The following is a 22993-nucleotide window of genomic DNA, read 5'->3' as shown; positions in this document are numbered from 1 at the left end:
AGTGCCGGTTGGCCCTATAGCGGGGCTGTATGTCACGTTGGGTCTGTGTCCTATGTTGGTGCTGTGCTCTAGCAGAGGGCTCAGCCACATTTTGGGGCTTGTCCTTTGTCACTGGGCTGCTAACCCCATTCCAAGGCCTGTCCTCTATAGGAGTCCCTGCTCCCCGCAGTGGGGCAGCACCCCACGCTGAGGACGGTGCCCTGTACGATCCTGGTCGCGGCAGTGGTACTGTAACCCAGACCGGGGATCTCATCCTGCAACGGGGCCTGGCCCCTATAGGGGCTGTGCACCTACAGGGTACCCTATAGCGGGGCCTGGGCCCTACGCGGGTAGCTGTGCCCCAAACCGTCTCCTGACGCGGTAAATGACGCGGGGGCCCATACCGAGTCCTCCCGCCGGGCAGCGGGGAGTTAAAGGGAGGCCCCACCGGTAGCCGCCAAACGCGGCGGTACCGTAAAGCGCCTCGCGCTGCCGCAAAGCCGCTCCTCCCGTCGCTCGCCTCAAGCCTCCTATTCTCGAACGCGCTTTACGCCAACGCCGTTGCGCCACCACCCTCCCGCCGGCTGCGCTTGCGCCGGGCTCTGCCGGGCCCTCTTCGCCGCGGAGTTGGTATTCTGGAAGGGCGCCTGCGCCGGCGGCGTGGCGGGGGGCGCATGGGTGCGTGCGGAGCCTACGCCGCCGGCGTAGCGTTGTCGCTGGCTGGCCGCTGCCCCGCGGAGTGGTGAGGGGAGGCGAGAGGCGGCGTGAGGAGAGCCGGGCCGGGGGCGCCGCCATGGGGAGGCGGCCGCGGGGCAGCGGCAGCGCGGCCCGCCGCTGAGGGCCCGCGGAGGTAAACGCCGCCATGGGGTGCCGGGGCCGGGCCCGGGGGCCCTGTTGCTGCCGTTCGCCCTGGCCGGGACCGGGCAGTGCCGGAGAGAACGGGGGGGGGGGGGGGGGGGGGGCGGGCTGGGCGGTGCCGCGGGCGGCGGGGGCCGGGCCCGGGGCGCTGGGGAGGCGGGGGGCGCCGGGCCGGGCCCGGGGGGCAGGAGGGGCTGTGGGGGTCACGGGGCGAGATGGGTGCCGGGGGGAGGCCGGGGGTGGTGGGGCTGAGGGCGGGGGTCAGGCGGGGCCCCCCAGTGTGTGTGCGGGGGTGTCAGTCCGGGCGCGGGGGGCTGGAGGGGCCGCAGGGCCGGGCTGGGCCGGGGGGCTGAGGGCCCAGGTCCGCCTTGCTCCGTTCCCTCCCGGCGATTCCTGCTTTGTGGCTCTGGGGAGGGGGCCCGGGTCCACCTGGGATCGCGACACCCCCCCCTCAGGCCCCTTCGAGGCCGGCTTGCTGGTGGGGATGGGGCCGGCCCAGCCCGGGTTTATCCCCCTGGCCTGCACCCTGCCCTGGCCTGCTCGGGGGAGCCGGAGCCTTGCAGGATGTTGGCTCCTTTGTATGTGGCTTTCCTCTCTCCAGAGGGGTTGGGAAGTGTTTATTTGGGGAAAGGGACTGTGCTGAATCTGGTATTTAAAATAGCTTTCTTTTCTTTAGCAAAGCGGGTGAGGATGAATGTGAGAAACGGGAAAAATACCCTCCCCCTTCTGCCCCCACCAGACAGGAGCTGACTTTAGCTGTTCCTAAGGCAGCCAAGAAGAGAGGTTTGCAGAGAGGCGGCTCTCCTGTGGAGCTGGGCCACCAGGGGCCTGTGGCTCCTCTTTGGTGGCTGGCAGAAGGCAGCTGAGTGAGGCCCTTGGACCTAGGGGGCCAGATAATGTGGTGTTGTGAGGATGTTTGGGGAGGTGTCTTTTGAGGAGTGGCTTACCGTGACCTGCCATGTTAGGTGTATTTCGGAAGTTAAAAACAAAGTTTGTTAAACCTCTTTCAAGTTGCTGTGAAATTTTTCCACTTTAAAGAAGCTAGAGGTAACTAGAACCCTGGTGAAACAGTGTGTAAAATGATTGCAAGCATGCAAAGGGTTTGCACCTGTGTGTTTGGAAGTTGCCTCCTTAACTAATCCATTTGTTTTCCTTTTGTACAAGTGGCTGAATATCTGGAAATAAATTATGAGGAGTGTGTAAGTTCATCTGCCAGCTGGACTGTCCGGTCAGCCTGCCACACGCAGCATGCCCCCATCTCCCCACTGCCAGCACAGAGGTTTAAAAATTGGGCCTTATATAACAGATTGGAGAAAACGTTTGGTGTTTGCCAGTGCGTCTGAAAAAGAATTGCTGTAAATTAGGGCAGGAGGCCTCCATGGGGATCCTGTGGAGAGGCCTTCTCTGTGGCAGGGTAGGCTTGACTGCTGTGAGGAACTTGCTAAAGATTTGTTGGTTTTGTTTTAATTTGGTGTGTTACAGACAGGAACGTTGTTTGGTGATGATTTTATCGCTGCATAGCACCTTTTGGGCCTCTGAGTGGGTTGTAGTCTTGTGGTGCAGACAAGGATGGTCTAACCCCAACTTGCTGCCTGGCTGGTGGCAGCTTCTTTTGGGTCTGTGGTAGTGTGCATGTTTGGGGAGCCCCCAGTTCCCCCTGGGGGGGATTGTCTCATCAGCTTGTAGAGATGACTGCCCTCCCGTGTCAGTCTGCCTCGGGATTTGATCTCCTCCTCGTTAGCTTACAAATCTGTAAGGCCTTATAAATCAGTTCTGTAGCTTCTTTGCGAAAACAGCTGCTGTTCTGGTTTGCACTTGCATCAAAACGACTGGGGTACAGTTGGTGGTGGCTTGCAGGGGAGACTTTTTCTGTCCGGCAGTTTCTCTGGTTGCACTGAATGGAGCTCTGTGTTCCTGCCCTTGCAGTGTGGTTTGTGTTTGGTTTTCTTGTTGCAGCACTCTTCAGAAGAGTGAGTGGAGAGGAGGAAGTTGGCACTTGCAGTTCAGCAGGTTTCTGGATTCTGCCCTCCGAGTGCTTCTCTCTGCTGGTGTCAGTATGGGGAGAGGCTTTGCATCGCCTCTATTTTGTATTCCATTTCTGAGCTCCTGTGCAGCCCGACTGTTGTCAAAACTGTTAATACGGGAGTGACTCAGCGGATCAATGAGAATGACATGAGGGCTGTGCTCGTGGACAATCAGTATTTTTTCTCCCACCCCCTCCAGCCCCACTGGGCTGAAAGAGACATGTCTGAGAGCAACTGCCAATAAACATCTTTACTGGACTCGGGCCTGATTGTGCTCTGTAGCTTTTTTCCCCCCACCTTCCTCACACACACACACATACTCCCACCCCCCCACAGTTTTTCTAGCTAGGAGGAGCTCTGATGAGCTGTGCTGGAACAGCAATCCTTTGCTTTGGCTGCTCCGGCCAGGTATGCGCCTAGCCTCTGGTCTGGGGGCATACACCCTGCTAGAAGGACCGGACCAGTCCTTGCATGAGCCAGTCTGGGTGGGAAGTTGTTTCTCTCTGCAGTTCCTCTATCCGAAAAGCAGCACCAGGCACTAAAGGCATGTCTGAGGTGGTGAGGAAGCCTTGGGTGAGCAGCAGCCCCTGTTGTGCTTTGGCTCCTTCCTGGGGATGTGCAAGAGAGGTGTGGACCTCAGGGCTGTGGAAGAGATGCTCTTTCTTAGCTCAGCAGGGCTGGTTAATGTGGGGTTTGGTACCAGTGTGCAGCGCCCTGGTTTGCCTTTTGATACTCTGGTGACTTCCAGCTGTATCAGGAGTCAAACCCTTTTCCTTTGTAGTGCTGCTGAGAGGGGAGAGACTTGGGTGCCAACACAGGAGCTTCCTTTGTGTGCTTACAGTGGCTTTTCGCTCAGAGCTCGTGGGAGCAGCTCTGCCCACAGCCCTGTAATTGGGCTTTGACTAGGCAGACTTGCCTTGTCCTGGATGCAGTGAGAAGCTGTGAAACTGTGCCTCCTTCCTTGGGCCCAGCCGTGGCGTGGCTTGGAGACTGCTTCGGTCCTGCTGTACCATGTGAGCCGGGAGGGGAAGGAGGGGGAGCAGCTCTCTCAGGAACTCTGGGCTTCTACTGGAGAAAGAGTTACCTTCTTGTTAGAAAAGCTGTGTGCTTATAGTTTGGGGGTTTTATTTGAATGGATGTTTATACTTCCTACTGGAAGTTTGTGTCTCCAGCAGGTCCATCACTGTGGAGAAGGAGTACTTGGTTGTGAGGAAAGTGTAAAGGTGACTTTCTGCTGGGGCAGCTGAACACATGAACACAGAGTATTGGGGCACCCTGTCTGGCTCCCAGATTCACGCTAGCTGCCCTCCATCTCCTGGGAAATTCTATTAAATCCCTGCAGAGGCTGCAGCCTTGCAGCCCTTCCTGTTGGCCAGCCCCTTCCTTGCATGTTATGGCTTTTAAAAAAAGCTTACTGTGGAGCATATATCGAGCTGAGATGTTCCAGGATACCTCCTGCCTTGGCTTTACTACACTACTAGCTGCCGATGGCTCTCTGGCAGCCAGGGTAAGACATGGGTCTGCCCTTTCAAGGCTTATCTTGACCTGAGATGCTCAGAGCTGTGATCCCCACTGCTCACAGGTTCCACCAGCCCTGCTGTGACAGGGAGGGAGGGGTGGTACAGTGCGCTCTGGGTGCAAGTGCAGTATGTGTAAAAACCACAAAAAGTCAGTCTGTCTTCCACTTGCTGTGGTGGTAACATTGCAGCAGACTGGTGCGCTTGATAAGCACTGAGATGATCCCATGCTGTGCAATTTAGGATATGGCTCTTCAGGTAAGCTGAAACTTGTAGGTAAGACTTTGCAGAGCATTTTAAAATGCTACAGGGAGCAAGATGTCCATGATTTCTTTCATGACCCACAGTAAAGAGTTTGCTCCTGGAGCAGAGGAATTCAGTTAGTTCTTTAAAGACTGAATTGGCTTCTTTGGTTCCAAAAAGATGACAAACAGAAGTTCTCTGTGTGAGGCGAATCCAGGAAGATTTCCCAGTGCCCATGAAGTCTGTATACTGCTGGAAGGTTGGTGATAGTTACATTTTCCAAGCAGTACCCTGCTGACATGTGCCTTCTCCACTGCAGTTGGACCCATGTCACTTAAAATGTTGCAGCATAAACATTCTCACCTGTAGGAAACAAAGGTCTCAGTGTCTTGAGGCTTGCTTACCTGTGACAGTAAAACCAAATGCTCTCAGGATCTTGTCGGCTAAAAAGACTTGTACTGAGGTGGTGATGTGAGGGAAGCCTGGAGTCCTGTCCTGCGAGCTCTGGAGGAGCTGAGCCTCAGGCCTGGGAAGGGTTCCTGCACCGCAGGCTGAGATCTTGGCTTCCTCTCCGGTGTCAGATGGTAGGCAGCAGAATGCAGCCCCGCTGCTGTCTGGTGGGGAGTGTGCTTTGAAAAAGAGCAGGGAAGTGCTGCATGTTGTGTAGCATCTGTGGGGCAGAGATGGCAGTAAGTTGAATGCGAGAGCAGTAGTTGGGATGAGCGAAGACACTGTTGCAGCTGTATTTTGGATATAAGGAGCTCATTGGGCTTGCAGGGTGTTTGAGACACTGAGAGAGTCTGGAAGAAAAGCGTTAATTTTTTTAATCATTCATTTTACATGTCCACCAACTCAAGCATGTCCTGTAGCCCTTTGTTATTTAATGTTATGTAATGTTTTTTAATGAGGGAGGCCTGGCGTTTGCTTTCCAAATGGTAAATTAGACAGTTGGCAGGTGATGCACAGGCTTTGTCAGCCTGAGCGGGATGTTCTTAAGTTAATAAATGGGGGTTAAGATTGGTCTTGGACTTGGGTTTTGTGAAGCTTTCCTTTGGAAGAGCTTCGTAGCCCCACTAGCTGCAGCTGAGCAGACCTGTGCAGGAGTGGTGCTGGGAGCGGTTCGTGGGTGCCCTGGGAGCACGGCCGCGTCTCTGGGGATTCGTTCCCCTTCCCAATCTGGAGGCTGGAAAGCCTTGCTGAGAGTGGCTGTCGTCTGGGTGCGGGGGTGATGAACAGCGGACTCTGAAAGGTCAGCAGTAATCCAATTTAAAACCAGAACGGAGGTGTAATGGTTTTGTAGTACTTGGAACCTCCATTCTTACAGATTCTGGTCAACGCCTGATGTTTTCAGGTGTAAAATCTTGGCTGCTTTTTGCTTTTGAGATAGCACTGAGGTATAAACAACAAAGCAAGAAACCTTTTTCCCCCTTTTTTTTTTTTTTTTTAGCATGGCCTGTTGGCAGTGATGAAGTTTATACTCTCTGCCTGGTTTCCCCAGTTCGATGCAGGGAGATGGTGGTGCTTTCCAGCACTTTCTGTGCCATACATGTGGGTGAGGGGCAGGCTTAGGCTCTTGTGGAATCCCCCCGCCCCCAGCTCTGCCAACTCCTCATCCCAAAGGCAGTGCAGGTTTGGGTTGAAGTCTAGCTTTTATGTTCCCAAGTACAGAGAATATTAAGGCTGCGACTTGGAGCAAGCGCTGGAGGCAGAGGTACGGTCTGTACATTGAGAGGACTGCTAGCAGCTGGTAGCTGAGGAGCAGCAGTCGCCTCTGGTGGGTGTGGGGTCAGCGTGCCACGGGATGAGGCACTGGAGGTGCTGGTGCTGACAGGTACAGACTAGTCTCCACCTTGAGCCTTGAGAATTCCTGCACAAACTTGCTGGAGCTCGTTGCTCAGTGGGCTTGGGCAACTGGGGAAGGAATGGGAAGTGCTCGGAGGGATGGAGCTTTAACATTGCCTCCAGGGTAACTTGCAGCTGATTTTAAACCCATGCTGTTTTCTTTACGGCTGTCTGCCCGCTCAGAGGGGCCGAGAAGAGATTGCCAGAGTCCCCAGCGAACTCTCCAGCCTGAAGGGAAGGGAGCAGAGAGAGGAATTCCAGCACAGCAGACTGTCACAGCTCTGTCTTGCATGATAGCAGGGGATGTTGCCAGGGAGCAGCTCTCCACCGCTCAGGCCCCTCTTCTGCCTCCCAGGCCCGCTGCTTGGAGCAGGGGGGGCCGAGCAAGGTGTTCCTTGGCTTCCCAGGTCTGCAGGCACCCTGTTCAGGAGAGTGAAAGGGGAAGCTCCTTTAACACACACCATACTGAGCTGAGCTGGATAGAGAAGAAACGTGGAATGCAAGTTACTGTGCAGTATACTGTTGGGGGACACCCATGCTTGTTGCCAGTAATCTTTCTCTAGCTGCAGCTCCCTGGGTAAATGTGGCATTTTGCCACGGAGAAAAGGTGGGCAGACCCCTTGCATTGGAGTGAACTCTGGTTTCAGGTGGTTTTTGGCAGGGGCTCCTTTGCCTCAGCTGTGCAGCGCAGACGCAGGCCTGCCTTCGGCAGGAGGTGTGTGAGCAGCATGGTGATACAGCAGCCCTGTCTGCTGATGGGCTTGGCTGGCAGAGACGGGCATCGCAGTGCTGCTCTGGGGTGAGGTGAGGCCGGCTCTGCAGGGGCTCTGGCTGCTCACGCCTGGCTGCAGAGTCACGATGGAAGCTCTGCTCCCCTGTGCTGTGTGGAAAATGCCCACAGCATCCCAGAGCCCGGGTGCTGCCATGCTTCAGGTGTACTGACCTCACTGCATTTTTACATATTTTTTTTTTCCTCACTTTTCCCTCTGTCTTATTGTGCTGACACCTCTCTGACTTCCTTGGGCTTCTACCTTGCTGAGATATTTTCTTGCAAGACCTAGCATGTCTGTCAGGGAGCTGGGCAGCCTGCATAGCAGGAACAGCCTGGAGCATCTTTTGCACTGGAGAGATCAGTTTGCCGGGCATGGCTGGATGGAAAGGTGGGCATTTTTGAGAATAGTGGCAGTGCAGTCAGAGCAGGGGGGACAATGTGTACAAATGGTACAAATGCCCTCACTGCAGTCTGGATGGCACCCATGGTTCCCAGCAGGTCTTCTCTAATGTCTCTCTGAGTATATGTAAGCACAGACCTGGAAATGAGACTCAAAATAATCCTGTGCACAGTGCAGAGGATGCACTGCAGCGGGCTTGGCTCGGTGACAGCAGACACCTGAGGTGTGATAACACATGAGCAGGGGACGGTTCCTGCTGCTGGTTGTGGTCCTGGCAGAGGACTTATGGAGCCTGAAATCTGACTTCTCCTGGGAGAAGAGTGTAACACTTGGTGCTTTGCTCCTATTTTTGTTCAGAGCCAGAAATCAAAGTCCAGAGCGGTGCTTCTCCAGCCAGAATCATTTCAAGGCACTTGCTGTTGTTTTAGGGCCAATATTTAACTTGTGCCTGTGATGAGGAATGCCTGTTCGACTCTAGCAGTTTGCCTTAAGAAGTTTGAGGGAAGAATGTCCACTGCTGGGGGGGAAGCAGGGGGGATTTCAGGAAATGAGTTTAAGTCTCTGTATTTACAGGTCTATGTGAAACAGCCCGAGTTCCCCCTCCAGCGCGGCTCTGGCAGGTACCAAGGCTGCTCTGGCAGAGCCGCAGCGCAGGAGCGGCTGGAAGGAAATGTTTGTGTGCTCGGGCGCTGGAGCAGGCGGCAGCACAGGGTGTGTCTGCTCGCACAGCCCCAGTCCTGCGCTCCTGCTGCCAAGGGGGATTTAAAGGCACAGGTGTGAGGCTGGTGAGTGCAGCTGGGCTGAAAAGTGCATCGACTCCCGATAAAAGCAGATTATCGGAGAAGAAATGCTCTGCTGCTTTTGCTTTCTCTGTGGTCTTTGGTGGCGAGAGTTCGTTAGCTGTGAAATCCTCTGCAGTGGATCCTGCTAATGGCAGGATTTTCCATTCCCTGGACCTGCTCTGTGAGGTGCTTATGGCTTCCTCTGTCCTCTCTCACCTTTCTGTGTGATCCTTCTTGCAGCCTGCCACAAACACCACTGCGCAGCCTCCAGTAAGCCCATAAGGATGTGTGCTCCTGCTGGTCAGCGTGGGGCTTGTCCCACGTCTCTGAGCAGAGCGCGGCTGTGTGCTGGGATACAGGTGGTGTACGTCAGCATTCAGGTCAGGTTATGCAGGCATCTCTGCAAGCAGTGTGGGCTGGTTGTGGTGCGTGAGGACATGGTGAAGGAGAGGTGCCTTCTCCTTCTGTTCCCAGCTCCTTAGGTGGCCTTAGGCAGGTCAGGCAGCCCCCTCTCTGCAGACAGGGCAGGTCAGAAATTCTGGGCCCAGATGTAACGTCTGGGCTCCCTGAGCTGCATGGTAACCCTCTGCCCTGACTTCTTGTGCTCTGTGCCCTTGATTGGATGCTTTTGGCCATGCTTGACTGTGTTACGCTTAGATACAGAAAGAATGTGTTTTCTCTTGAAGGAAAATCAAAGGCGTGGGGCTGTTCGTAAGCCAGTCCAAGGGGAAGGCTTTGCCTGGGCTCCTGTATGCAGAGTTCAGCCCAGCTCTGAGAGGCTGAGAACTTCCTCCTGGTGTAGCAAAGGCCTTGCAGGCAGCCCTTGGTCCCAACCTGAAGCCACGTTAAGGAGAGCCAAGTCCAGCTGGAGTATGGCTTTGGCCTTCAGTGACAGGTTTGGCACTGGGGAAGCAGAGGTTTTTGTCTGAGCCCCATCTAGCTCGGAGGTGGCATGGTGCTGGAGTTCGGAAGGGATCGGGGACTGTATAGGAAGGTGGCAAACTGACTTCCCCCCTCATTTGCATATTCTGCAGGTACCTGGTAGCACCTGTGATGGTATAACTCAGTGGTGATAACTGAGCTGTGTCTGTTCAACCCAAGGGCCCTGGCAGCGTCCACACTGCAGCCCAGATCCCCTCTGTGGTTGTGTTCCCAGTTTGAAAGGCTGAGGAAGGGGCTCATGTTCCCGAGCGTGGCTGGCAGCCCCTCTGAGCACGCACCCATGGGGCTGGCTGTGGGTGGGCACCCAGCAGCACTGTGCAGCTGTGGGAAGTCCTGGTCCGTTTCCATAATGAGTGTTGATGGGTTTAGGCCCACAGATTGGCTGTATAATGAATGAGGGAGCCAGGGGATCTGTGTCCTGTCTGCAGGGACTGGAGGAAGTGATGGGAAGTAGAAACAGGAGTAATTAACTCAAAAAAAAAAAAGTTTTGGTTTTGGATGGAAGTGTGTACTAGAGAAGGGTGAACGTGTGTTGGCTGGGGTTTCTGGGACAAAACAGAGAAGTGAGAGCCCAGAAATGAGGCAGAAGGGACAGTTTGTTCATGCAAATAATGTTCCAGGTATTAACAGCAGCAAGATGAAATGGGTCATCCTGGGGGGTGTATCCTGTGTGTTCCTTCATGTGGGTGATCCCTCTCACTTCATAAATTAAGCCCTTTGTGTAGGGCCCAGAGAAGCAGGTTTTGAGCAGGTGAGGTAAAGGAAGCAACCAGCAGGGTCATGCTAGATCGAACAGACAGAGAGAGGAGTCTTTTGGATGAATCCCCTGAAAAGTTTCCTTTCCCAGTCCACAGCACCTCTGTAGCCACTCCTGTGGTGTTCCTGTTTTGGTCCTGGCCTTCTGATCCTGTGCAGAATACACACAGATGGGGAACAAGGGAAGATGAGAAACAACCTTTGGAACGTGGAGGTTGGTGACAAATCAGACTGAGTCCTTAATCCACAAAGCTGTCACAGTGCTTTATCGGTTGTGAGTCTGATCCTCTACACGTGAGGGATGGAGGAGTGATAAGATTCTGAACAGTTCGTGGCGTGCCTAGGAGTGGGATATAGGTCTCTGGCCCCTCTGTTCTGCAGCTTACCCCTTCGTGCAAGCCAGCAGACTGGGGTATTTGTCTAGATCTTAGGAATTTGTCCCAGTTAGTTGGGAATTGCCGTTCTCTACCCCCCTGTTCCTCTCAGAGATCCTGGATGCTTTGCTTCTCCATCTGTAAAATAAGCAGATCGCTTCTGTACCTTTGAGAGGTTGCAAGGAGAAATGTGTAATGGATTGAGCTGCTTGGTCTTGTAATAGAGGGGGTGGGAAGATAAATGCCTCATGGATTGCTCGTTGCTTCTCTGAAGATGCTGCTGACACTTGCATGTAAGCTGATGGATATTGTCGTGCCACAGAGCATCCCTCCGCCCCAGTTATTCTGCAAGAAAGATTAATGGCATGGTGCTACTCTTTCCTTCCCATGGTCTGGGCTGTGTGTCCTGCTTGTGGTGTTGTCCCTGTTGGGGGACTGTCCCCATTGGGGTGGAGAGCTGGGAGCAGCATACATAAGCCAGGGTGGTAGCAGGCCAGCTCCTGTGTGACTTTGCAGTAGAGAAGTGATTCTGCTGGCATCTCAGCATAAGCAGTTTGACAGCTCTTGGGGGGAGGTTTCCCTATGAACACCCCCCCCCCCCCCCCCGAGGCTTACCCTACTCTCCTCCTCTTCTCTCCCGGTTCTTAAGGTTTGGCAGTCATTTGAGAGGAAATGTGTAGGGCTTTGAGCAGCCTGGGGAAGAAGGCAGAGGGGGAAATGGTGTTTGCTTGAATGTGGGACAGATAGGCTTGGCAGAGCTGCAGCTCTGCAACCCAGAAATGGAAACAGACCTTGTCACCAGTGGGAAGGACACTCCCTCCACCCACCCCGCTTCGGGGCTCTCCAGGGTGAAAGGCCTGCTCTGGAGCACAGTGACTGGGCTGGGACAGCGCAGAGCTGGCATTGTTCCCCCATTCCGTGTGACCCTTGGGTAGTTGGGGAAGTTGCAATTAGCTGTAGTTCAGTGATTGAAGAGATAATTGGATCCAGGCACCCCTTTTTCCCCTACCTTGTCTTGCAAAAGGCTACCCCAGATCTGCCAGTCCAGCTGCTTCCTAACCTGGTTCTGTCAAGAGGATATGGGTTAAGGGGAGAAAAAAATATATCCTACTATTAAAAGTGCTTATGCCAACCCAGTTCCTGCTGACAGAAAAGGGTTTGGTAGTGATACGTATGACAGGAGGCCAAGCAGATCTCTGCAGAGTGACAGTCCCCAGATGGGCTGAGGAGCGAGGGAACCCTGCTGTCACACGCATCTCGTCGTTGCAGTGCACAAGCCTTTGGCAGCTGGGCTGGATGTACACTTGGAATCTGCTCGGTTGGAGTCCTTGTGAGTCTCTTTCCCCACTTTAAACTGTAGCTGGCATGTGAGTGACTCATTAGTAGCTCCCTTCTGGAAACCACTTCTAGCTGAAGACCCCAGAGTGCTCAACTTGCCCCCATTCCCTGCAGGATGAGTAACTATCCCAAATCCTGGAGGTGCGAGATGAAGCAGGCTGTGGTTTTCATTCCTCCAGTGCTGTGGCTTTCATCTCTGCTGCTTCCTCCCCTGCCCTGGTCCCCAAGCAGGGTTGGGAAGAAGCCCTGTAAATTGAGGTGCTGGACAAATCTGTATTACAGCAGTTGCCCATGGCAAGTGTAGATGAAGGTGAGTGGGAAAAACTGTCTGGTTTTTCAAAGCCGCTCACATGGGATTTGTGCTCTCCTGGCAGGAGCTGGTTGCTTTGCAGCAGAGAGATCCCAACCCTGTCCCTCGTGGGGGCAGCGGGGCTGCCCTGAGCTGCCTGGCTGCCAGCATCTTTTCCTGGCTTAGGCTGTGCTACTGAGCTTTCAGATCCCCTGCGAGTGCTCCCAGCGCCTCCCTGGCTCTGCACAGAGATTTTGGGGTGGTACAGCACAGCTCACCCTCCCTCCTCGGTTGTCAGGGCTGGGAGTCCCTCCTTTTCCCCACCGCTACCTGGTGAGAGCCCTGGAGTGGCAGAGCCAGGGTGGAAGCAGGAGATAAATGCCCGCCAGTGTCCCTCTGTATCCCCTGCCAGAAGGTCAAGGACTCTTTAAGAGGTAGTGGCTGCCCAGGGTGGTGCTGGTGAGGAGGAGGGAGCTGCTGGCCTCAGGCTTCTGCTCTACCAGCCTCTTGGAAATGTGAACCAGGAGACAAATCTGAAACCAACCTGGCAATCGCTGCAGCCAGGCCTCTGACCTGCTCCTAGCACCGAGTGGGTGGTGCTGCACGAGGCTGGGTTACTGCCCTGGCCTGGAGAAGGTACCTGTGGTCAGTGCCACCTTCTGTGCAGGCGCCCTTAGAGGGCACAGCAGCCTCTGGGGACAGCTAGTCTCCCTCTTCTGCCGCTGTTTTCTGTGCGATATTAGGCAGTTCTGTGCCTCAGTTCCCTCTTCTGTAATGACACTGTCTTGGTGAAGTGCTTCGAACCAGCTGCTGCAAGGAGTAGTGTAAGAGCCAGGGGGCATTTATCGTTTGCATCAGCTGTCTGGAAAGCTCCTGGAGCTTGTGACTAGAGACACCACAAAGATAAGATGGCTAATGCTGCTGCTTGCATTCTTGCCCAGCTTGCTGGGAGGGAAGGAGGTGTGTGCCTAGTCCCTGGAGCTGTATGGCGTGGATGCCAACGCAGGGAAGTGGATGGGATCTTTTCTGGGGTGTCCACCCTGGTGTGACAGATGTGGTCAGGGTGTCAAGTACAAGTGTTGAAACAGCAGTGTCCACGCCTGGTATCATCTAGCACTCCCTGGTAGCCTGGATTCCAGGACTGAGAGCAGCCCTGAGGAGAAGGACTTGTGATGCTGGTGGACAAAAAGCCCAGCATGGCCCAGGAACGTGTGCTTGCAGCCCAGAAAGTCAACCATATCCTGGGCTTCGTCAAAAGAGGTGATTTTCCCCTTCTACTCCGCTCTTGTGAGACCCCACCTGCAGTACTGTGTTCAGCAGTGAGGACCCTGACATAAGGACATGGACCTGTTGGAATGAGTCCAGAGGAGGCCACGAAGATGGTCAGAGGGCTGGAGCACCTCTCCCATGGAGACAGGCTGAGAGAGTTGGGGTTGTTCAGCCTGGAGAAGAGAAGGCTCCGGGGAGATCTTAGAGCAGTTTCCAGTACCTAAAGGGGCTGACAAGAAAGCTGGGGAGGGGCTTTTTGCAAGGGTACATAGTGACAGGACAAGGGGGAATGGCTGTAAGCTGGAAGAAGATAGGTTTAGATTAGATATTAGGGAGATATTTGTCACTGTGAGGGGGGCGAGGCGCTGGCAGAGGCTGCCCAGAGCAGCTGTGGGTGCCTCATCCCTGGCAGTGTTCAAGGGCAGGTTGGACGGGGCTGGGAGCAACCTGGTCTAGTGGGAGGTGCCCCTGCCCATGGAACGAGGTGCTCTTTAAGGTCCCTTCTATGACTCTGGTGGGACAGAGGGCATAATGAAAGGGGGTTTTCTCATGCGTAGCCGCTTGGAAAGCTGCAGTTTAGAGAAAAGAACAGTCTGCTGTGGACTTGCAGTTGACTCCAGTTTTGGCAGCAGGGATGTTCTGCCTTCCAGAGATGGTGGCTTCCAGGAGAAGAGCGAGCATCACCTGCTCTTGGAGTGAGTTTGTGTCCTGGCACGTAAATTGTCAGGCTGGTGCAGTGTGCTGGTGATAGTCCTCGGGCTCCTTGTCTGTCCTGCTCTGGAGGAGCCTTTTCCCTACTGACTCCAGGGGCACAGCCTCTGATGTGCTGGGAACCCCCTGCTCCCTGTGCCTTGCATATGAGGAGGCCATGCAAATGGCGAGTAGAGGGAGGGCTTTTGCTCGTTCTGTGGCTGCTTAGGAGCTGCAGGAAGGGAAGATGGAAGCGCTTAAAGCTAGTGCTCTTCTAACTTTGATCTCCTGCTCCCTGGAAGTTGGGAGTGAGTGGGGATACGCTGGGTTGTTCAGTGTTGCTGAGCCAGCTCCAGCCAGTTTCAAGCCATTAAGTGTTGTGGGGAGACCTATGGCGTGAGGATCTGAGGGCAGCAGTCTGTTCCCAGTCTCCTGCTCCTGAGGTTATTTAGGAGCCCATCCAAAGGCAGTGGGGGGGAAAAAGTGCTGAGCGTGTCACTCTGGTGTCCCGCTCCCTGGGGAGGAGAGCGCCTGGCTTGCCCGTGCTGGTGTGCATTCAGGTTCATCTGTGGGCAAGAAATCTCCTCCAGGTGGATGAAAGCTTTTGAGAATGTCACCCAGCTTGGGCTTGAGGGAGGAAAGGATGGGAAGGGAGACACACACATCCAGGAATTTGCTTTTGTTATAGGAAAGGGGTTGGGAAATGTCCTTTATCCTTTGGAGAGCAGATGTTGAGCCCCTTGTCCAAGCTACAGCTGATCCCTCGCAATGGTGGAAGGAAGCACGTGGGATTCAAGGCTGCAGGATCTCTGAGGATGTCCTCAACAGGATCGTGTTCTTCCTCTGCTCTTAAATGTCTCCCACCACTTGACAGCACTCCCTCTGAGACAGTGCTTGGATGGCTGCGTCTTCCCATGTCCTCTGCTCCCCTTCTGCTGCTGCCTGGCCCGTGGGACGCAGCTGTGGTTTGTGCTCTGTAAGCAGAGCTGTGAGGAGCTCTCCCATGGCGTGTGGAGGGAGGTCTTGCCCCATCTCTGACTCATCACACTGAAACACCTCTGCCTGGGCTTTCTCTGGAGCCTCGTCCTGCTGTGATGAGGCATGGATCATCCAGTGGGCAGCGTCCCCCTCGAATGATGCTCATGACGCCAGTGCAGTGGCTCAGGCAGAAGAGGAGGGTGGGTAAGAGGCAGGGGCTGGCGGTGGGAGAGTGGTTCACCCGCAGGCTGGCAGCGTGGGGGGGCTGCACTTCACCAGGGAGCCCTTTTCTCACCACCAGACCTTCGTAGAGAGCAGCCCATAACCTGGGTGACTTGGGGCTGCAGGGGTGCCCCCTTCCTCCATGCCTGGTTGAGGGCTGCTCTGGACCTCCCTGTCTGTTTGAATTGATAAAGGAGCTGTGTCATCAGTAAGCAGGGAACTGCTGTGTCACCCAGCAGCTGTGGGGCTGGGGCTATCTGCCACGGGCTGGGGGTTGCTCTGCAGCTTGTTGACAAGGGGTGAAGGTGGCACAGCAGCCCCTCCTCAGTCATGTGGGGTTTTCACATTGTGGTGATGATTGCTGCTGTTGTGTCCTGGCTCATCTTCTGTCCTTGGGGGCCTGTGGTTGCATAAACGGGAAGTTTTTGCTGTAGGTCTTTCTCAGTGGGCTGTAGCGGAGGCCGCAGACCCTGCTCTGCTTTCAGTGGAGTGAAGCAATGATGCTGTGCACAGCATCTGTGTGACGAGGCTTTACTGATGGACTGGCCTTGTGATGGTTGGGCTGTCCCAGGGCTGGAGATCAGGATGCCTTCCCATCTCTCTGCTTTGGTGGGAAGAACTGATTTCACAGGTTTGAATTCAGATCTTGAGGAGTTTGCCGTTTCAACTGTCTGACTTCACGGTGATGTGTAAATACATATGTGTGCTTTCATGCACAACTGCAGATTTGGGGGAAGAGAGGGAAAACCCTGAAGTTTATTAACAGCAAGTAATACAAAGCAGTCCTGATGCTAGGCTGGGAAATAAGCCCATCATAGTGGGGTGGGAAATAGATGGTTGTTTGCCAAAACAGCTGCTCTCCTGCTCTGGTGAGGTATGTTAACAGCACCGGCTGTGTGCTGTTCTCTTGGGTCGCTGTGGCTGCTGGCTCCAGAAGGTGATGATCAGGTGGGCTTTTAGGACAGGCTCTCAGGTGGGCACGTCATGGAATTGCACCTGCTGCAGTGTTTCCCCCCCCCCCTCTGCTTTGCTGGGCCATTGGCTTGCTCCTCTGATGTTTCCTTTCCTGCTGCCTGCTTTTGTACCTGCTGTTCCTCTGGGTTTGCTGTCAAAGTCCTCTTGCAGCAGCCTGCCCCTGAGCCTTTTGCTGGGCAGGTTCTGCAGCCTCTGCCCGGTGGCCTGACAGGAGGCAGGGCAGCTCCCTGCTGCTGTGGCTGTTGCTGCAAAGCAAAGGCTGCAGTGGAGGTGGGGAGAGAGCCTTCCTCTGCTCTGTCTGTGAAACCGAAGAGAGTTCTGTCTGTGAAACATCCATTCCTGTGCATGCTGCCGGATGTGCACTAAGATCCTTATCAAGAGAAAAGCGACCAGCGCTTTATCTTGTTTTTATGAATAGTGCTAGCTTTTGAGGGCATGGAAGTGTTCAGGACCAGGCTGGGGAAGCAGCGTGCTGGTAGAGATGGTCTTAACCTTATTTCAGGCTGCAGCAGCACAGGAGGAGGTGTTCTAGCCTCAGAAGTGAGATGTGAAATGGAAGCGGTTGTTCCAAGCTGCTGGGTGAAAATTATCTATTTGTCTAGAAGCCTCTTTTTTTTTTTTCTTTTTTTTTTCTTTTTTTTCCTTTTTTTTTTTGCCACTGCCTGGTGACTGCGAAGCAGACTGTGAGCTCTGGAAATGGGAGGGAAGAAGGTGGAAGGGGAATGTGCCTTACTTGGAAACCTGACATTTGAAAGCAGTGCTTTCCTGCAAGGCCCAGCACAGGTACCGTCACAACCAGACTGATGATCTGAGTTGTGGTGGCAGTGAATCTGTGTGTTTGTGACAAATACAGGCTCATCCCTTGCATAGAAAGGCTTAGCAGGTGCCTTGGGTCCCCCCACTGCCACCTGCCTCTCGCTACTGAACTGGTGTCGTTACCTGAAGTGGAACCTGCTCTGGAAACTTCTGTGGTGCTGGGGGAAGGATGGAGAGGGCACAGCGATGCCTGTTACAGACGTGCTTGTGCTGCTCCCATTCTGTATCTGTAGGTGCTGCCCAGCTTTCGCAAGTCAGTCTCTTTCAGCTGGATCCCCATGGTGCTGCAGGTCCGGCTGTTGCTTGGAGCACATCTGGATCTGTCCTTGTTTGGTGTGTTGTGTGCCAGGGCAGTAAAAGGGTAGCTGAGTTTTCAACACATTTTGTCCCCACAGCTGAAGCAAAAATCGTTAAAAAGGATCTGTGTCTGGTGGCAGAGGTTGAAATATGCAATAGGGCTGTCCACCCTGAAGGTGCTTTGGGCTCTGGCTCTGTAGTCTGTGTTCGGTAGCCGTTTGAGCAGTAGCATTCCTTGGGCTTCTCTGTTTCCCAGGGCACAAACGTGACTCGGTGATTTGGGATGCAGACAGTCCTTTGGATACCTGCTTGCAGGCAGAGCCTGTTTTGTGAGGAGTTACCAGGTATGAAAGCGAACCTCAGGTTTTGCAGTAGGTGGAACGTTAGGGACTTGACTTTTCCCAGTATGTCAGTCATATCTGGCTGGATCGTTCTGCTCTGAAGCTTGTTGGGGGTCAGTGTTGGCTGTACAGCTGAGTCTTGGGCTTTGTGCTTTGGGCATGAGTGGAGTAAACAGCAATATTGGGTCTTCACTGCAGAAATGAAACTTTTGCAGGCTCTCTCCCAAGATGAATGTGCCTGTGACAATGAAATCAGTGCAAGAACTGGGCAGGACAGGACTGGTTGGAAAAGAAGCGGGTTGTGCTCTCATGTCAACCTCAGTAAATATGTGGAGGGGGGAGAAGGGGAAGGCACAGGGCTGGTAAACAGGTTTTTGCTGGCCAACTGCTGTGGACTTTTGGAAAGCAGCTGGTTCCTTTGCAGCTCTGCCTTCCAGCAGTGGCATGGATTTAATTAGTATCCGGTGTCTAACTGGAGCCTGCTGCGTTGTGGATGTATTGTCTGGTTTAAATAGAAAAGTCACTGGCAGAACTGCAAAACCTGCTGCATGCGAGGGGCTTGATGGCTAAGACCACTCGTTCGAGTAAGTGACTGTGCATGAAACACCTTATTGAATCCAGCGCTTGTGGTGCCGAGCAGGGGATTGAAAGGCATCATCAGTGTCTTGGCTGGGGTGCCTGCATGTGTCCCATGGAAACTGCTAGAGCATGTGGGCTGCAGGAAGGGATGAAGAACCAGGAATCAGACTCTTCAGTACTGCCCTTTTAAGGTCTCCCAGCCAGAGACTCGGCTTTGTCTGTAATGAACTTCCTTTCTTCCGGTACTACTGTTAGTAAAACTGAAACCACTTCAACATCCTAATTGGCTTTTTTTGTGCTGAACTGTTAAGATGTGACCGATCCTGCAGAATCACAGCCTTGAGTCCTTTACTACACACAGGGGCAGAAGGTGAGCCCGTGTCTTTTCTGTTGTTGTTCAGAACCAGGTTTACTGCTCTGGTTACCCATCTGTTAATCTGTGGTGGTCCTCTTACAGTAATAGCAAAGCAGGTTGCAGTTTGAGACAGAAATTGCTCCATCTGTGAGCAGGAATGCCAAAGTGACACTAGTTTGAGCGATGGGGTAGCAGGCTGGAGCTGTGGTTGGGTCATTTGCTGATCTTGCCACCTTTCAGCTGTGTACCAGAACCTCTCCCGGCCCAGCAGCCATGAGGATGGCTGTTGCTAGTCTTGAAGAAGGGATGCTGAAGTAGACAGCAGGTAGAAGATGCCACTAACATCCCAGAGGTGTGATGGCAGGGCTGGATGAGAAGGTAGAGGGGTATCTCTTGCTGCCTGACTCCCTCCTGCAGCCAGGGGTTCTGCATTCCCAACGCCCCACAGTGGTTTGGCATTGCTGCTGTTTCAGTGTGCTGTGGACCGGGCATGGGGACCATGGGAATGGCTCCTGAGATGGATGTGGCTTGAGAAGGGAGGTGGCTGCCCTAGGGCTGGGCACAATCGTGTGTCAGGCAAGGGGTAAGTCAGGGTGTATAGTAGGGGTCTGTAAAGTCAACAAAAAACTGCTTCCCTTCAAGTCTCTCTAACAGAGCTTTGGTGTGTTTTCTGATGTTATGAATTCTGTAGTTGGAAGCTTAAGTTCATAACTGATGAGTCCAAAAAAGTGAATCGACACTTGAGCACTTGTTTCTTCGATGTGTTTGTCTCACTTGTGCTGTGTTTGATTTCTTCCAGCCTAGTTTTCAGATCTGGTCTTATTTTAGCATGTGTATATTTACTATTACTATTTTTCCTATAGAAGTATTTTTAGCTTTTTGCCTGGTTCCCGTGCTGCTGCTGAAATTTCCATCATGGTATTTCCGGCTCCTTGGTAAAAGCATAGTTAATACTTTCCGTCCAGGTGTAACTGCTTTGGACAGGGATCCAACAAAAAGAGTGAAATTCTGCATTCAGCTGGGAGCAAATTGCATAGCAGCTTGCAGCAGTGGAGAGATGCTTCATGAAGTTTTCTTTGTGGCTGCTTTTACTGAGAGATTTAGGAGTTGCCCTAGAAGAATTGTTGACTCCACAAGCTTGTTTGTGTTCAAAAACGTTGAGGATCTGGGTTGTTCTGAATTTGAACTGTCCAAAGCACATTGATTTCCATTTCTGCTTATGCAAGCAGGGAGCAAACATGCATCAAAACGGTCCCTCTGCTGTTGGTTAGAGAGGGGGCTGTTTCCTCATTAGATATTTTTGGGTGCAACATAATTACTGCTGAACTGCTGCCAGAAAGCTGACTCTTGGTAGAGCTGATGCTATACATACGCATCCTTGCTTGCCTGCCTGCCCACCCGCTGCCAGGCAGGGAGCTTTCCCCGTCCACGCTGAGCTGTGGTGTGAGCAGTTGAGACTTCAGGGTGAAGCTGTCCGGCTGCTGGTCCAGGGGTGTTCTCCAGCATGCGGCTTGTCTGGCTCTTCCGTGCCCCTCTCCCAAAAAGGGGAGGCAGTTGTTTTAAAATCACAACAGCGTGGGGAATTCACACCTTCACGTGAGTTCCTACCAGCTCAGAGTGTTGCCTTCTGGGCTCCGCTGGAAACTGAAAACACTACTACTGGTGCTTTCCTCCTCTTGTTTTTTACTACTAATTTCATTTCATTGTGTTTAGAGAACAGATTGCAGTTTTGCTCCCACTCTTTTGGGGCTGTTGCTGACGTTGCATTAGGGGGACACGGCACGATCCAGGTTTGTGAGCACATACAGCATCTTGGGCAGCAAGGGATTGGGATGGTTGGGCTGCCCAGCACAAACTGCACTGTTAGTGGTGCTGGAGTTTGAGGAACAGCAGAGATTTTGCTTTTAGAAAGCAGGGTGATGGTTAGCTGGTATCCTCCAAAGATCTCAATGACATCACGTGTGAGTCATTACAGATTTTGTGTTGTGAGAACTTGGTGTAGCTGAGCATTGGTGAGGCCTTCAAGCTATGAAGTGGGACTCCCTTTCAGTAGAAGCAGTTCTGTGCTGCAGTGTTGAAACTTTTCTCTTCAGTATGGAGGGAATGATGTGGCACGAACCTTTTGTTTGTTTGTTTGTTTAATATTGAAATTTCACAGTAATCCATTTAAAAGCCATATTTGTGTTTGGAAGCTGGGAGAAAATAAGTTTGAAGAGATTTGGAGCTTGATTTGTTGTAGGTTAAGAGCTGACCGGCATGCACAGTCTAAAAAAGTCTCCTGGGGAAAGGAATAGCCAGTAACAAGAGAACACTTCTAATTTGGAGAAAAGCTTAATAGACATGATAGCTGGAAGAGGAAGCCAGAAAGACAAATCCATCTTCTTCACAGCACAGCTCAACTCCTGGGAAAACTCAAATACTTTATTTTTATTAGTTTTATTATTATTATTCTTATTTTAAATCCTGGTATTTTTGTGGCTTGGATTTTTTTTTGGACATGACTGAGAGCCACAGATAGAGGGGTGAAACGCAGAGCTGTTTGGGCTGGCTGATGGTCTGTGCTGGGAGCAGTACAGCTACGCATGGTAAATGCTTTAACTGAGGCTCAGCGTGTTCCTGCTTCATTTGCTAGCAGTCATTTTTCTGTTTGTTTTGTGTTAACTGTACAGCTGGAGGTGATGGTATGTCTGATTATTTGCTCTTAGTGAGATTTTTTTTTTAATTATGTTGCTAAGACTAGTGTTCACTGTGTGTGACCTCTCCGCTGCGCAGGGGGGGTGAGAGCCTGGCCATTGGGTGCAGCAGAGGCAGAAGGGGTTGATGAGGCTGAAGGTGCTGGGAGCACCCTGTGCCCACTGCGTGAGGGGCTGAGCTGAGCTGCAGCGTGTGGGTGGAGGCCTTTCTCCTCATGGACATACCACGTTCTCATTTGAAGATCTGGGAAGCCGGTAAGGGAGAGGAGGTTTGGAACAAGGATGCTCAGATCATGTTGGATTAAAAGCTTTGCTACTACAGTTTAAGTTTTTGTGGGTTTGGTGGTTGTTTCCCCCCTCAAACACTAGAAGAAGTTCTGGTAGAAACATTAGCCTTGGCTTCGTTCTTTTTTTTTAAATTTCTTTTCAAGAAACAACCTGGAGGAAGGAACCCCACGTTTTGGACAAACTGCCCTTGCAAATTTCCTAATGGTAAACATAGTGGGGCCAAAAGTGAAACCACTCTGTGGTGTTTGTTCACTGGAGGGGGACACCAGCTGTATCTGTTCCTGTGTTGAAGGAGAAACTGCTTCAAACACTTCTGGTAGTGACCATGGTGATAGGACTGTCTGCTGTGTAATCGATGACTCAGTCTGATAGCACTGTATAGACGTGAACCGGTGTCCGTGTTTGTGCAACGAGGAATGCGACAGCTTCTGAGAAGCAGTCGGGGAGATGGGCTGTAGGGCTTCGGGCGAGGGCTGCTCCTTGGGCCCAGCAGGCTGGTGGGTGTGATGTGAGGATCCAAAAAGCCCATTTGTGACCGTTGGATATTCGCCGCCAGCAGGCCGGTGACCTTGCGCGTGGGCAGCAGCAGTGCAGGTATGGTGGGTGGATTTCACGGGATGGTGTTGCTGCTTGGTGGGGAGTTTCTTCAGGTAGTTACAGGGTTCTCGTCCTTTCTCTGAAGGAAGCCTTGGAGGAGGCAGGGTGGAAGGTTGCTGAGCTCTCAGCACTGTTCCAAAGCTGGGAAAGAGCCAAGCATCTCCCCAGGGACCTCAAATGGACGAGGCAGATGCAGGGGAGTTGTATCCCAGTGTAATGGCCGGGATGTGAAGGGCCGGGAAGTCAGTACATGCCCAAATCATCAGGGGGGCAGTGGCAGAGCTGCGAGCTCTAAAATCTCAAATTCTCAAAGCCCTGAACTTGAACTGTGAGGCTCCCCCACCTCTCGAAACACGCTGCACATTACGCCTGGGTTCCCCAGTGGCTCTGCATCAGCAGTTAAGTAACGAACTATTTAACAAGAGCTTCCTGTTGTGCTGACACCGACATGAACGCACAAAGGAGGAAACAGAGTAAACAGAGCTGTGCTGGCTCCCACCTCACTGTAAGCTGGGAAAAACGTTGGAGCTTGCAAGGAGGCCTGGACGCCATCTCTGCTTAACCTGACCCTGCTGGGGTCAGGGGATGATGTTCTTGTGGCTGTGATCCGCAGAAACTGCACAGACATCGTGCGTTGGTAGCAAAGCAGCTGCTTTCAGGACTTCCTGATTTTTAAGGGATTTCCCAGGACAAAGGCCCCTTCACCTCTACCCTGCTGCTCCAACTCCTCTGCAGGGGCTGTCTGTGAGACACAGCCAGCCCTCCGTCCTGATGAGG

The 22993-nt window shown here is 53.0% G+C and overlaps 1 protein-coding gene across 3 annotated transcripts in view; it reads left to right on the top strand.

Moving 5' to 3' along the window:
- The first annotated feature begins 669 nt into the window (after positions 1 to 669).
- The window catches only part of CSNK1G2 (casein kinase 1 gamma 2), a 46426-nt gene continuing 24102 nt past the window's right edge, over positions 670 to 22993 (top strand). For 2 of the 3 annotated variants that reach the window (XM_056336095.1, XM_056336093.1), the window contains exon 1: positions 670 to 829. The gene's annotated coding sequence lies outside the window, so the exon portion shown is untranslated. Of the gene's footprint in view, positions 830 to 10206; positions 10330 to 22993 lie in introns of all 3 variants that reach the window. The other variant, XM_056336094.1, reaches the window with a different exon arrangement.

The sequence above is a fragment of the Falco biarmicus genome, chromosome 4 (genome assembly GCF_023638135.1).
Source record: "Falco biarmicus isolate bFalBia1 chromosome 4, bFalBia1.pri, whole genome shotgun sequence".
NCBI classification, from domain to species: domain Eukaryota; kingdom Metazoa; phylum Chordata; class Aves; order Falconiformes; family Falconidae; genus Falco; species Falco biarmicus.
This window is presented reverse-complemented; position numbering and strand designations above follow the sequence as displayed.